Genomic DNA, 13,883 nt, shown 5'->3' with positions numbered 1-13,883 from the left:
GCTCGAGTTTTTCCCAGAAACTCCCTAAAGCTGGCCTAATAAACCTCGATTCATTGAGCCCCTTGCCTCAGTCACTCATTTCGGTTATCATAATATTTCTCAAAGCCACTGCATCTTTTTGCTTTTTGTTGAGCATTATGTCATGTGCTTCTAGGGATACAAAAAGGAAATAAGTGAAATAAGAAGAAAAAGAAGAAATTTCCTTTTCCTCCTATTCAATTAGTGGAAAGAAGATGTTAAAAGATTTAACATCATGCTTTGCCCACAAAACTCAGGAAAGTGCCATTTTATTAGGTGAAATACAAATGTATGAAAACTCTCCCTATCTGCAGACTTCCAAAATGCTCCATTTCCCTGGGAAAGCTTTTCCTCCCCAAGTCACCTCACTTCCCACCATTTCTCCATGCTGATCAGAGAAGTCTCAGGGGCCTCAACCTATCAACCAGCCTTCTTTCCTCTGCCAATCTGACCCAATTATGCACTCACTCTGTCTCTAAAATTACTCACATTGACCCGGGTGTGCTGTGACTGCTGTAGGAGTTATTAAGAAATTATTTTAGGCAGATAGAGAGGAAAAGGGGTCCTTGGAACGTTTTCGTCCCTTATAAAGCAGCTCCAGAAACGTTTCTTGTCTAGCAGGAAAGCCTTGGCTCTTAGAACTGGGCTGGCAACCTTTGATATGCAAATGCGGGCCATTAGAAACTGGGTCCACCCAACCTGGAAATTCCCAGGATTGTCCTCTTGCCCTTGCCCAGATGTGTACCTGGCAGCATGGGCACCCCCACATATCCCCACGTGTGCAGAACATCATGGCGCCCTATATTTGCATATTAAAAGACTAAGGTGGGAGGACTAGTTTTTTTGCAGGCTTCATGAATGACATGCCTAGTCAAACCAATCCCCTGAGCCCTATGCAAATCAGACACCGCCTCCGCCAGCCTCCTCATAAAACTAGCTGTTTTCCACCACACTCGGAGTCTCCTCTCAGCTTTGGAGCCCTCCTCCCTCTGTGTCTGTACACGGGAGATTCTTCTTTCTTTCGTCTCCCTTATCTCTTGCCTATTAAATTCTCTGCTTCTTAAAACCACTTCACATGTGTCCGTGTAGTTTTATCTGATTCACATAAGTCAAGATCCCTGGTGTTCCTCCCCTCAGCAGAGCCATATCATGAGGACGTCACTGTCCTTTCATGTTCTGGTTTTGTGCTTTTCTTCCGTCTGTATATCCAGTAAATCATTATCACCAAAGATACTTACATCCTGTTTTTCAGCTGAAAAATCTCATTCAAACACATTCTCTCATAGAGGCCCCAATGACTTTGGGGCATGTAAAGCTATGAGGCTCCCCGTTTCACAAATGGAGAAACTAAGACATGAAGAAAACCCCATGTTCACAGGTTTAGCAACTGGCAGCATAAAGGTCTTCCTTCCAGGGTCCAGGATTCTTCCTGGTATAGGAGTGACCAATATGCTGGAGCACGAATACCAAGTACCACTACAGATGGCGCCCGGGGAGAGCTCTGAGCCTACATTTTCCTACTGACTTTCATGGTCATCTCTCTTCTCCCCTCACCTGAAACTTTCCCCTTTTTTCTGAACAGAACAGAAGTTGTTACTCAACTTTTTTCTCCACCGTTACAGGCTCCTGGATCACGCTCTCTCTAACTTTTAGCATACTTATTCTCTACACTGTTCACCATGACAATCACATGTCACTTTGGGTCTTTTTTGTTGTTGTTGCTCTTTTTTGAGACAGGGTTTCACTCTGTCACCCAGCCTGGCATGTAGTGGTGCAATCTCCTCTTCCTGGCTTCAAGCAATCCTCCTACATGCCATCACACCCAGCTAATTTTAATACTTTTTGTAGAGACAGGGTTTCACCATGTTGCCCAGGCTGGTCTCAAACTCCTGACCTCAGGTGATCCACCCGCCTTGGCCTCCCAAAGTGCTGGGATTACAGGCGTGAGCCACCGCACCCAGTCGGTTCTTTTATTTACTGTTTCATGTGTGTGTTTTGTTGTCACTGTAAATTAGCAAGATATTTGTAGTAACTATTATTTTCTAGTATTCATTTTATATTCTTCACAATGCCTAATACAGAGAAAATTTTACACAAATATTTGCTGAATCGGGATGAATGTCTCAGGGGACTGAACAGAAATTCTAGGCTTAAGACATTATCTTTCTTACAGTCAGATAACTCAAAAATTTTACATGCGTGATGATACGACAAGCTTAAAATCACATGGAGATCAGAGCCCTACTAGTCTCCAGGACCACGAAACACCAAAATAAAATTGCAAAAAACAGTGAAAGCCTATTGAGAATAATCCACTTTCCAAAAGAGAGCTGCTGCCACCTGCTATGACACCTCCCAAAACATGCCTCAACCACTTTTTGTTCTTTCATTAACTTCTGCTTTCTTTTGTTTTATCTGACCGCTCACCATTTTTTGGTTGAAAATGTGTTAGATTTGTCAATTCTTCAGTATTTAATAATTCTGAATATCTGAGCTTTCCTATGGGCAGTTATCATGAGGAAAGAAATCTCTTCATCTATCCATTCAAAAACTTTGGCTACTGTACCCCATATGGTAAATCTTTGTATCTAAAATATACGATGTGTTAGGAATATGACTTTAATATATTAAAATACACTTGTATCTCTTTTTTTGTAAATACACACTTCTTTTGTGAGATGGGGTCTCACTCTGTCACCCAGGTTGGAGTGTAGTGGTGCCAAGTAATCCTCCCAATTCAGCCTCCCAAGTAGCTGAAACCACAGGCATGCGCCACCACGCCTGGCTAATTTTTTGTATACGTTTTGGTAGAGACAGGGTTCCACCATGTTTCCCAGGCTGGTGTCAAACTCCTGAGCTCATGCCCTCTGCCCACCTCAGTGTCCCAAAGTGCTGGGATTACAGGTGTGAGCCACTGCACCTGGCCTCATATGTACATTTTTAAAAAGCAAAAACATTGAAAATTTTACATCAAAATGTTAAGTATAATTATTTCAAGGTTATTGGATCATGAAAAGTATTTATCTTTTCCTTGCTTATCTGTGTCATTGGCAATAAAATGCATTCTACATGTACTAAGGAAAAATACTTATTTCTAGAAATTTAAGCTCTAGATATCAAGAAAGTGGATAACACATTTTACTATGAGGTTGAATTCAAAGTGTTTGCCTAAAGAGATTATTTCTTCTCTCCTTTTTTCTAATTTAGCATATGCTAATCTTTTCTTTTATTCAAGAACTTTTTCTAGTTGTATAATAATTAGAAAGAATGCATGGACTATCTGTGTTAGTCCATTCTCATGCTGCTCTGAAGAAATACCTGAGACTTGGTAAAGTATAAAGGAAAGAGGTTTAATTGACTCACAGTTCCGCATGGCCAGGGAGGCCTCAAGAAACTTACAATCATGGTGGAAGGGGAAGCAAACATGTCCTTCTCCACGTGGCGGCATGAGAGAGAAGTGCAGAGCAAAGCAGGGGAAAACCTCTTATAAAACCATCAGATCTCGTGAGAACTCACTCACTATCATGAGAACAACATGAGGAACTGCCTCCATGGTCTAATCACCTCCCACAAGTTCCCTCCCCCAACACATGGGGATTACAATTCGGATTACAGTTTAAGATAAGATTTGGGTGGTCAGACTGTATCCCTATCCAAGCACATCCTCTCAAAACTCTGCCTTCCTATGTTTTAATCTCTGTTTTCTTCCCCTTTTCAATCTAAATTATTAGAAACAATGCTCCATCACCCTCAACCCCAACTCTCCTCAGCTTTGATCTGGAAGTGTCTTTAGGAATGAGATTTTCCTCAAGGTTCAGGCAAATCTGGGCTGAGCACTCCTAAAATCATTATTCACCCAAACAAGCTTGCTCTGGCCTCACTGGGGTTGGATTACACACATTCTCAGCTCCAGAAATGGAGACAAAGGTGGACAAGCACAAAACAAACTTATCCAAAAATAAGAAATTATGTAGCATCCTTTTCCTTATATTATAGTACATTCCCTCAGGGCAGCTATATACTAGACTCTCAGGTCAAACACGCCTAGGCTCAAATTCGGACCCCAGAGTCAAACTATTGGGGTTGGAACCCTGACTGTACTAGTTCTGGGTGACCTCGAGCCAGGTTTGAAGTTCTCTGAACCTGTGTTTTCTCATCAGAAAAAGGGAACTAGTTAATAATAACAGCACTTCCTAGAGCTATTTGATTTTAAAAAATAGATAATGAATGTAAAGCCTTTAACACGGTCCCTTGCAAACAGCAAGAGGACAGTATATATTACCTCCATGTGCCACACAGCCAGTGAGGCTGGGGAAGGCCTGCATGGCCTGTTGAAGGAGCTGCAATTATTAGTTGGTGCAAAAGTAGTTGCAGGTTTTGCCATTAAAAACTACTTTTCACCAACCTATAGAAAGAAGGAGTCCTCTTGGACTCTATTTTCTGCCTTCCTCTAAGGCTCACATCAGTGACTTCTACTGCCCAGAAAGTTCTAGGCATTGCCTAGAATGTTTCATGGGCGAGGAGCATCCATCCATTGGCAAAAGGCCACCTCCACAATGATAAGAAATGTGAGCTTGTGGGGAGTAGACAGTGATTTGGTGCTCAATCCCTGAAGTCCACTGAGACTGACGGAGGAATCACTTGCTAACTTGCTCCCAATGCACAGAACACAAAGAGGATGCAACGCAAGGTGGAAATTACTACACCCCATGTCTAGGACCCTGTGACTACAGCTAATGCCAACTTGAAAGCAAAGTCACTTCAAGGCAATCTGGAGTCGCTGAGCCTTCATTACTCAGCTCACTTACTGTGTTTTGGTGACCTGGTGTCTCTCTCCCGGTGCTGGTTTCTCAGCTCAGAATATCTGGGACTCCAGCGTTCCTCTCAAGGCAACTAATTTGTACATAACTTTGGAATGTTTGTGAATGTTCACAAAATAAAACTAAATAGTACTCAAGTGCCTGGCTCAAACCTTGTTTGAGAGTCCCTCCCTCAAGTCCCCATTACCTACGCAAAAGCTGCTCCAGTTGATTAATCAAGTTGAAAATCTAAGTGCAGAAAATGCTGGTAACTGTGTTCCAGAGTAAAATCCAGCTCTAACTGGAAAACTGTGACCATATTTGACCAAGAGAGTTCAAGTTCAGACACTTCTCTTTGATAGACTGGCTATAACTGAGTCTAACCAAGAGACAATACTAATTCATACGATTCCAGGGGAATTTCAAAGGTGATCTTGTCCGTTTAATTGTAATGAAATACCTGGCACATTATGTGGAAAATATTAGGTACTCAATAAGTATTTGGTGAATGTTGAATATTCATAAGTGAGTCCTTATCATATTATATGGTTAGCATTCACAACCACTAGTAAGAACAACTCTTTGACTATTTTTTATCAGGATAGAAAAAGAGGTTGGGATTTGTGACTTAATAAGGAACCAGAAAATAAGGTCCTTAATATCATTTGCTTCAGGCTTTTAATTGGTGGAAAGAACAAAGTTGTTACAAATGACTTGCACTTCCAGTGAATAAATGCAATGTTCCTGCTGCAATCATTTAATCTGCTAGAATAGCAGGATCTTCAAACATGTTCAAGAAATTGTTGAGATTATATATATTCTCATCAGTCCATAAAACTATTACAGATTTACCCAATAGCATGCTGTAGTCTGAGCTATTCAAACAGAATAATCATAAACAAGTAGCCTAAAACATATGGTTTTCATGTTTATAGCTGTTTGCTTAGTTTTTCAAATAATTACAGATTTTCTCCTTAAAACATAACTTTGTATAAGTACAGCTTATCTTTGGATAAACTGTGACACTTTACATAGAATTATATTCTATAGGAGTGAATAATGTTAAATTAAGGTTCCTGGGAAGTGTTTTGGTTGGTTTCATCTTTTTTCCTTTCTCAGAGGTTTGTATTATTCTATCTTATTATTATTATTATTGAAACAGGGTTGTTGTCTGTCACCCTGGAAGGAATGCAGCGGTATGGTCATCACTCACTGCAACCTCAGTATCCTGGTCTCAAGTGATCCTCCTGCCTCCATCTCCTGAGTAGCTGAGACTACAGGCATGCTCTCCCACACTTAGCTAATTTTTGTTTTGTTTTGTTTTGTTTTTAGTATAGACAAGGTCTTGCTATATGTTGCTTGGGCTGATCTCAAACTCCTGAGCTCAAGTGATCTTTTCACCTCAGCCTCCCAAAGTGGTGGGTCGAATTCCTGATTTCAAGTGATCCTCACACCTCAGCCTCCCAAAGTGCTGGGATTACAGGCGTGAGCCACTGTGCCTGACCTATTTTCCTGTTTTAGACTAAGGTTCAGTCTCTATTAATATATGTACATTTGCTTATAAGTAGTTAAATGTTCTATTCCTCTCTGGCATTAGAGATCAGTGCATAAAACTCCTGAGAATGCAGTTTCCTTCACAATAGTCAGGAAAAAAAGAACTTCTACCCTGTCCAATTTGAAAAAATCTATCTAGTCACAGGTTTCTATTGCACGTTTAGAAAAAGATTATATAAAATTAACAAGTCTAACAAAAATTAAAATGGATCAATTAAGAGAAGGAGAAAAAAGATATTTTTAGTTTTGCACAGATTAAATGAATTAGCTTCCTATAATGATATTTACCTGTTAAAAGAATGTTGTTCTGCTAGGGATAATCATGTAATAGGAATCAGGGTAATTCAAATTCTGCTGAAAAGGGGATTTAAGAGATTCTTATGTCACAGAGAAACTCAAGAATATGCTGGAAATCGTGGCTATTTATGCTGTCATTAAAGTACTTATGCAGGTACCAGCCTAAATTTATGGATCAAATTGATCAACAATTACAGATGAACCACTAAAATGATATAACATCCATTTATTGAGAAGTTTCCACTTGCTATACACTTAGATTGCAGCCTTAGATTTTACATGTGGATCAAAGTTCCATCACATTGCATCATTTTCAGAATATTTGAACTTTTCTTTCAATAGAAACTGAGGTAAGTAAATATCACCCCAAATAGACACTAATGTTCCATATCTAACAAGTAACCAAATTGTCATGATAATCTGGGATCACTCTCTAGACTCCATTTATGAAAGGAAGTCGTTTTATAGATTTCACAATAGCCTGATTTTCATTTTGTAAATGTGTCTCATTGTTGAGTGTCTTTATTTACTCCCATTCAATGATGAAGCGACTCTACTGTTTGAGACCCAATGCCACAAGTTAACTTCATAGAAATGAGTCATGTTCAATCTGGCCCCTAGAAGTGCTTGCCAGCAATACAGATGGGTTTATTACTAGCACTTAAAATTACTTTCATTATTTACCTCCTGCATTAGCTTCCAAGAAGGGCTCCATTGGTTTATAATATTTTTGTTTTCTTCTAAGTATATATATTTACTTTCATTTGGCCCATACATCAAAGCAATTGGTTAGTTTTTTTTATTTTTTCAGAGACAGAGTCTCACTCTGTTGCCCAGGCTGTACAGCCGTGGCATGATCATAGCTTACTGCAGCTTCAAACTCCTATGCTCAAGGGATCCTTCTGCCTCAGTCTCCTGAGCAGCTGGGATTACAGGCCCACACATCACCACACCTGGCCACATTTCTTATTTTTGTAGAGATGGGATCTTGCTTTATTGCCCAGTCTGGTCTTCAGCTCCTAGCCTCAAGCGATCCTCCCACCTTGGCTTCACAAAGTGCTAGGATTACAGGCATCAACCACCACACCTGGCCTGGTTTGGTATTTTTATCTCAGCTTTCATAGATGAGAAAACTCAAGCGTGGAGAAGTTAAATGCTTGCTTATAGCACAAAACTATTATATACCACAGGCAGGACACTCAAGTCTCCTAATCTTTTGATCTGTGGTGTTCCCACTAAAAAAATTGAGCCTAATAGAAGGCCCCATCAATATGGGTCCAACAATACTCAAAACGGAAATTGGATATTTTTAAATTAGATTGGGTACGGTTATGAAAGAGCAGCGTGAGGGATCCTTGTGGTGATGGAACAGTCACATATCTTGACTGTGGTTGTGAACTACCAAGGGATGGTTCTGAGGTCCCCCCAGTCCCCTTTCGCTCCCTGCTGGCTGGAAGCATTTCCTACATGATACCACCTGGCTGCCTAAGAAGACAATCACGGATGTGCAATCATGCCAAGGCACAGACAGTTTCCCGGAAAAAAGAACAACTCCTTTCCACTACCTCCTCCCTAAGAAAGTAGAAAAGAACTTCACTTGGACGGTTTTAAAGTAGAGAGCAAATCTGCTCTGATCAGACTCGCCCTTGGTGTCAAATCATTATTTATGTCACAAAAACTTTAACATAAATGAAAACAATGTGATGTGCAGAATGGTAGTTAGGCCACAGGCTCAGAGACACAAAGATCTGGGTTTGAATCCCTCTCCTGCCTATTGTGGTGGTTTGAGGCAGAGGATTTTACCTCTCTAAGCTTCAATTTCATGGAGATAACAATAGTACTATTTACCAGAACTGTTTTAAGAAGTGGCTGAAATAGCATAAAAAGGAACGAGATCATGTCCTTTGCAGGGACACGGATGGAGCTTGAAGCCATTATCCTCAGCAAACTAACGCAGGAACAGGAAACCAAATACCGCAGTTCTCACTTACAAGTGGGAGCTGAACAATGAGAACACATAGACACAGGGAGGGGAACAGCACACACTGAGGCCTGTGGGGGTGGGGGGAGAGGGAGGGCATCGGGAATAGCTGATGGATGCTGGGCTTAATACCGAGATGTTGGGTTGATTTATGCAGCAAATCACCATGGCACACATTTACCTATGTAACAAGCCTGCATATCCTGCACATGTACACTGGAACTTAAAATAAAAGTTGAAGAAAGAAAAATAAATTGTAAATGTAAATGTAAACTAAAAGGTAAAAATAAAAGTGCAGATCACAGTGTCTAGAACCTACCAAGTGCTCAGTAATATCATTGGTTTTTATTCAGCACTCCACATATGAAATATTCAGAAAATGCTGTAGACTCTGTTGGGAATCCTATCATGCTGCCATTTCTATTTCGTTGCCTAGTACATGCTGGGTTTTTGTTTCTTTGATTAATTCTTTCATTTCTAACTTGACTTAGTTTTCCTTGACGATCTGGTCATTCTTTATGCAGACTTCTTTTGAAAGACTCATCCATATTCTAGTAACTTTGGGCTGAGTTTAAGCTGGCTCACTTTTCACCTTTCAGCTGCTTCTGTGTCAATCCCTGTGTCAGTCTAGGAGGCTTGTCTTTGTTCACATTTGTTCAGCCCTTTGCCTTTTTGTCTGCCAACTATCTCTCCTTTCTAAGGCAAAGATTGATTCTAAGACAGAGACAGAAAATTCTTTTCAATGCCTACAAGCCAAAATATTTTATTTTGCTTACGTCCCTGATAAGGGACTCCATGGTGACCTGCTGGCCCTGTGAGATGGCAGGGCCAAGATTCTAACAACAAGAATAATAATTCTTGACTCTACAAAATAACCCGTGACTCTACAAAAATGTTTTCATGACCCCTCCCTATGAGTACCAAGATGATAAAGATATGGCAACATTCCCTAAAAAATGAATTACAATTATACTGGGAGATTTAAATTGAACTTAGAATTAGTAACTGACGAATTGACTATTGAATTTTTTAGGAAATCATCAAACTCAGGTTTAGATGCAGTTATAAATCATTCAGAGAAAATAACCCATTTTCAGGTCATTCTAAGAAATAATCAGACCAGCCAGCCCCAGTGGGACCATGTTTCCTTTTTCTCACTTCAGAGTTGACACATGATTCTGCACCAGGCTTACTGTCAAAGGGGATTCCCCTACAAAGACTAAATAACATAAATTTTAAGTGTCATTTCTTAGACTGCAATGAACCATGAACTTTAGCACACTATAACTAAAACATTGCTTTTGTTGTCCTGTTGGTGGAAGACTTAAGGAGGGTTAAATTTTTGTCCATCTCTTTTTTTTTGAGATGAAGTCTCCCTCATTGACCAAGCTGGAGTGCAGCTGCGTGATCTCGGCTCACCGCACCTCCCAGATTCAAGCGATTCTCATGCCTAACCTCTTGAGTAGCTGGGATTACAGGCGCCCGCCACCATGCCCAGCTAATTTTTATATTTTTAGTAGAAACAGGGTTTCGCCTTGTTGGTCAGACTGGTTTTGAACTCCTGACCTCAGGTGATCTGCCTGCCTTGGCCTCCCAAAGTCCTGGGATGACAGGCGTGAGCTACCGCACCAGGCTTATTTATTTTCTTTCAAAATTTGTTTTATTTTCATATTACTAAAATAGTTCAGGTATGTTCCACTAATGAAAAATCTGGGGAAAAAATAGAGTACAAAGTACAAAGAAAGAAAAATCATGAGCTCTCCAGCCTGGGCGACAGAGCGAGACTCCTTCTCAAAAAAAAAAAAAAGAAAAAGAAAATTCATGAGCTATAAGTCCACTGTTCATATATTAACATTTTAACACATTTCACCCAAATCTTGCTTCTCTGCAGTATTTTTACATAGTTGAAAAAGTTATGTTCCTCCTTTTTTGACTTAGCATTACATCATGAGAATATTTCCATAAATACCATTTTATTGATGACATTTCTTTATATATCACCATGTATTCAACCATTCTGATAACTAGGCTTATAACATTTATTTTAAATTAATGATTCTTTTAAAAACTCACTTTCACTTTATAAAATTCAGAAAATGCATAAAGCATAAAGAAGAAAAGACAAATTAGTGATTAAATTTTTAAGCGTGGCTGTGGCAACTTGAAAACTGATATTGATAACTGCCATTTAATGCAATCATATTTTTAACCCTCATACAACAACCCAAAAAGTCAGTATGTTATAGTCACCACTTTATAGGTTCAGAGGTCATAGAGCTGGTGGGTTCAGAGATACACATTTTGAACAGATATATCTGACCCCCAAACTGTGTTTTCTCTTGGCTAAATCACACTGAGCTTCCCATAATTACCTCCACCATCACCTCTACCACCATCATCTCCAACCACCATCTCCACCATCTGTACTGTCACTTCTACCATCACTTCCTCAACCACCTCCACCATATCTACCATCACTTCTACTATCTATCACCTCCACCATCACCTCCAACCACCATCTCCACCACCACCTCAACCACCACCTCCACCATCTCCTCCACAAGCACCTCCACCATCTCTCCCATCACTTCCACCATCACCTCTACCACTCCAACCACCTTTTCTACCATCTCCATTACCACCTCCACCATCGCCTCCACAACCACCTCTACCATCTCCACCGTCACTTCCACCATCACCTCCCCTACCACCACCAATTCCACCACCAAGCCCTTTATCTCCACCTCCACCTCTACCACCACGTATTGCCACCCCTTTTACTTTACTGACCTAGGGATTTTTCTGATCCCTGTTCTACACACCCTTTCTTTACACCTTCACATTCTCCTCTCCTGCTTCACTCTGACCTTTTCTAACCTTCACTTTTTAAAGTGCCTGAGTAACAGAGATAAAGCAATGGCTTTCCTACCACATTCATTTTATGAATTATCCCAGTTATTCATTCATTCAACAAATATTTACCGAGAGCAGGCACTGTTCTGAACACTTGGGAGCACAAGTAACTCCTCCATTTGCAGGATTCTATTTAAGGCTGAAAAGCTTATTTTTTAGGATTTTTCTTCACACACACACACACACACCATTTGCCACATTAGACCTACTTGCAAATTGTTAACCTGTACTTCATTTATCAGCTCACACTGCAGAGCCTCCAAGCTGGATGGAAAGCAGAAGTGAGCTGTTGATTCAAAAGGATACACGAGTCAAAAGGAAAGTCTCAGGCAATAGTCATGAAGTAATTTCTTATCTCTTATTGCCACAGCAAACTACCGCAGGAAAGAACTTCCTATTTCCATACTCTGATGATGTATATTTGCTTAACACAGCTTGCCTGAAATAGTTCATACATGGACCCACTCCAGAAAAGACACTTGATTTATAAAAAGAGGAATGGAAGAAAATTAAAAGGTAAATTAAAGAATGAGTTCATCAACACATACACAAACTTACACCCTTTTCCTCCTTGTTTGCATGATGTGAGCAGAAAGCAGATGTGTGTTCTTTCTTTTTGTGTTTTCTTCTTTATTTCATTTTATTTTATTTTGAGATGGAGTCTTGCTCTGTCGCCCAGGCTGGAGTGCAGTGGCGCAATGGCGGCTCACTCTAACCTCCGCTTCCCAGGTTCAAGCAATGCTCCTGCCTCAGCCTCCCAAGTAGCTGTGATTACAGGTGCATGCTCCCATGACCACCTGATTTTTGTATTTTTAGTACAGACGGGGTTTCACCATGTTGGCCAGGCTGGTCTCGAACTCCTGACGTCAGGTGATCAACCTGCCTTGGGCTCCCAAAGTACTGGAATTACAAGTGTGAGCCACCACACCCAGCCTTCTATTTCTATTTTCTTTTACTTTTTTTTTTTTTTCCTGGAGAGATGAGGTCTCATTACGTTGCCCCCAGGTTGGTCTCAAACTCCTGACCTCAAGTGATCCTCTCGCCATGGTCACCCAAAGTACTGGGATTACAGGCGTGAGCCATTGTGCCCAGCCCTCCGTTTCTATTTTCTACATAAAATAAATAACTGGATAGAAATTAGACTTTATCAAGGACAGCACTAGGAATACATAGGCCACTCAAGACTAATAAAGTCCACTACTGTAGTCAAAGATGCTTCAGTGGGTTATAATTCTGCCTCCTATAATTAAATTCTTTCACATACACCCCAGAAAAGAAAAATCAAGTGCCCCAGACACCCTTACTAAAAGCCTGTGAACCAACAACACCTAGCTGTCATTTTCATATCAGAGATATTGTGTCAAGCCCAAGACCTTTATGAAAATGTAAAATGCCCCCCAGCTGCCTCCACGCAAAGGAAGCTCCCCAACAAAGAACACACTTTCTCGAAAGAGGGCGGCCCCAGAGCACTTCTCCCAATGAACTCCTCAGGACCCAAACACACGCTGAATAGTGCTTTTCTAAATCAAACCTGTGGTCTGCAGTCTAAACACCTATCAAGACAACACCCATTTAAGAAACACAAAAGCACAGTGAGTATACAACTCTCTCCTCTTTCAAAGCTTTCACAGAAGTAGAGATCTTTAGCACCTGGCTTCCCAGATTACAGAGAGCTTAGTCAATATCATATCCCCAAAGCCACATTTCCTACCTCACTACTCTAAGGAGAGTTCTAGGGTATCCATTGCTTTGCCATCTTGATCTGTCAAGCAATTACCTCTCACACATCAGCCAAGGAGTGACGTTACTTACATGCAATGCAAAGCGAGTAAATCCAAGAGTAGTCTCTTTATTTCTGGATTCTGAAGCCTCATAGTACTCTGAGGCCAAGCTTGAGGATTCTACTCAAAGCAGCCTTAGCTCTGGAGGCCCAGTCAACCCAGAACTAACATTCAAAGCTGATCAGAGAGTAAAGCTCTTTCGAAAGAAGAGGAAGTGTCATCTCCACTTCCTCAATCCTATTGCTCTTCTTTCTCATTGTTATCAAACTCTTCCTTGATGCCCATATCCAAGACAAAGTACATGTAAGGCAAGCACACCCCATCTACCTGACTTCATTGATCACTAAGCACTGCCCCCAGTGTATTCATTTGCTGAGCACATTGGCGAAACAGTTCATAGTTCTGCTTTCCTGTGTTGGAGGCAAGAATGTTCATTTACAGGGCATGGAGGGTGAGATGATTTGCAGAGTCATTCTCAGCATATTTGGGTGAAATGCCACTTCAACCCCTTAGGTTCAATCTTCTTTCAGATTTCCCTCT

The 13,883-nt window shown here is 40.6% G+C and overlaps 1 protein-coding gene across 1 annotated transcript in view; it reads right to left on the bottom strand.

Annotated features, from left to right (window-relative positions):
• Positions 1-13,472, bottom strand: part of IPCEF1 (interaction protein for cytohesin exchange factors 1) — a 206,556-nt gene extending 193,084 nt beyond the window's left edge. Inside the window, exon 1 of the mRNA XM_011943742.1 lies at positions 13,375-13,472. The gene's annotated coding sequence lies outside the window, so the exon portion shown is untranslated. The remainder of the gene's footprint in view (positions 1-13,374) is intronic.
• Between the last annotated feature and the right edge of the window lie 411 nt (positions 13,473-13,883).

Source organism: Colobus angolensis, unplaced genomic scaffold (assembly GCF_000951035.1).
Source record: "Colobus angolensis palliatus isolate OR3802 unplaced genomic scaffold, Cang.pa_1.0 Scaffold221, whole genome shotgun sequence".
Taxonomy (NCBI): Eukaryota; Metazoa; Chordata; class Mammalia; order Primates; family Cercopithecidae; genus Colobus; species Colobus angolensis.
The sequence above is the reverse complement of the archived record's forward strand: the minus strand, read 5'-3'. Positions and strand labels throughout refer to the sequence as shown.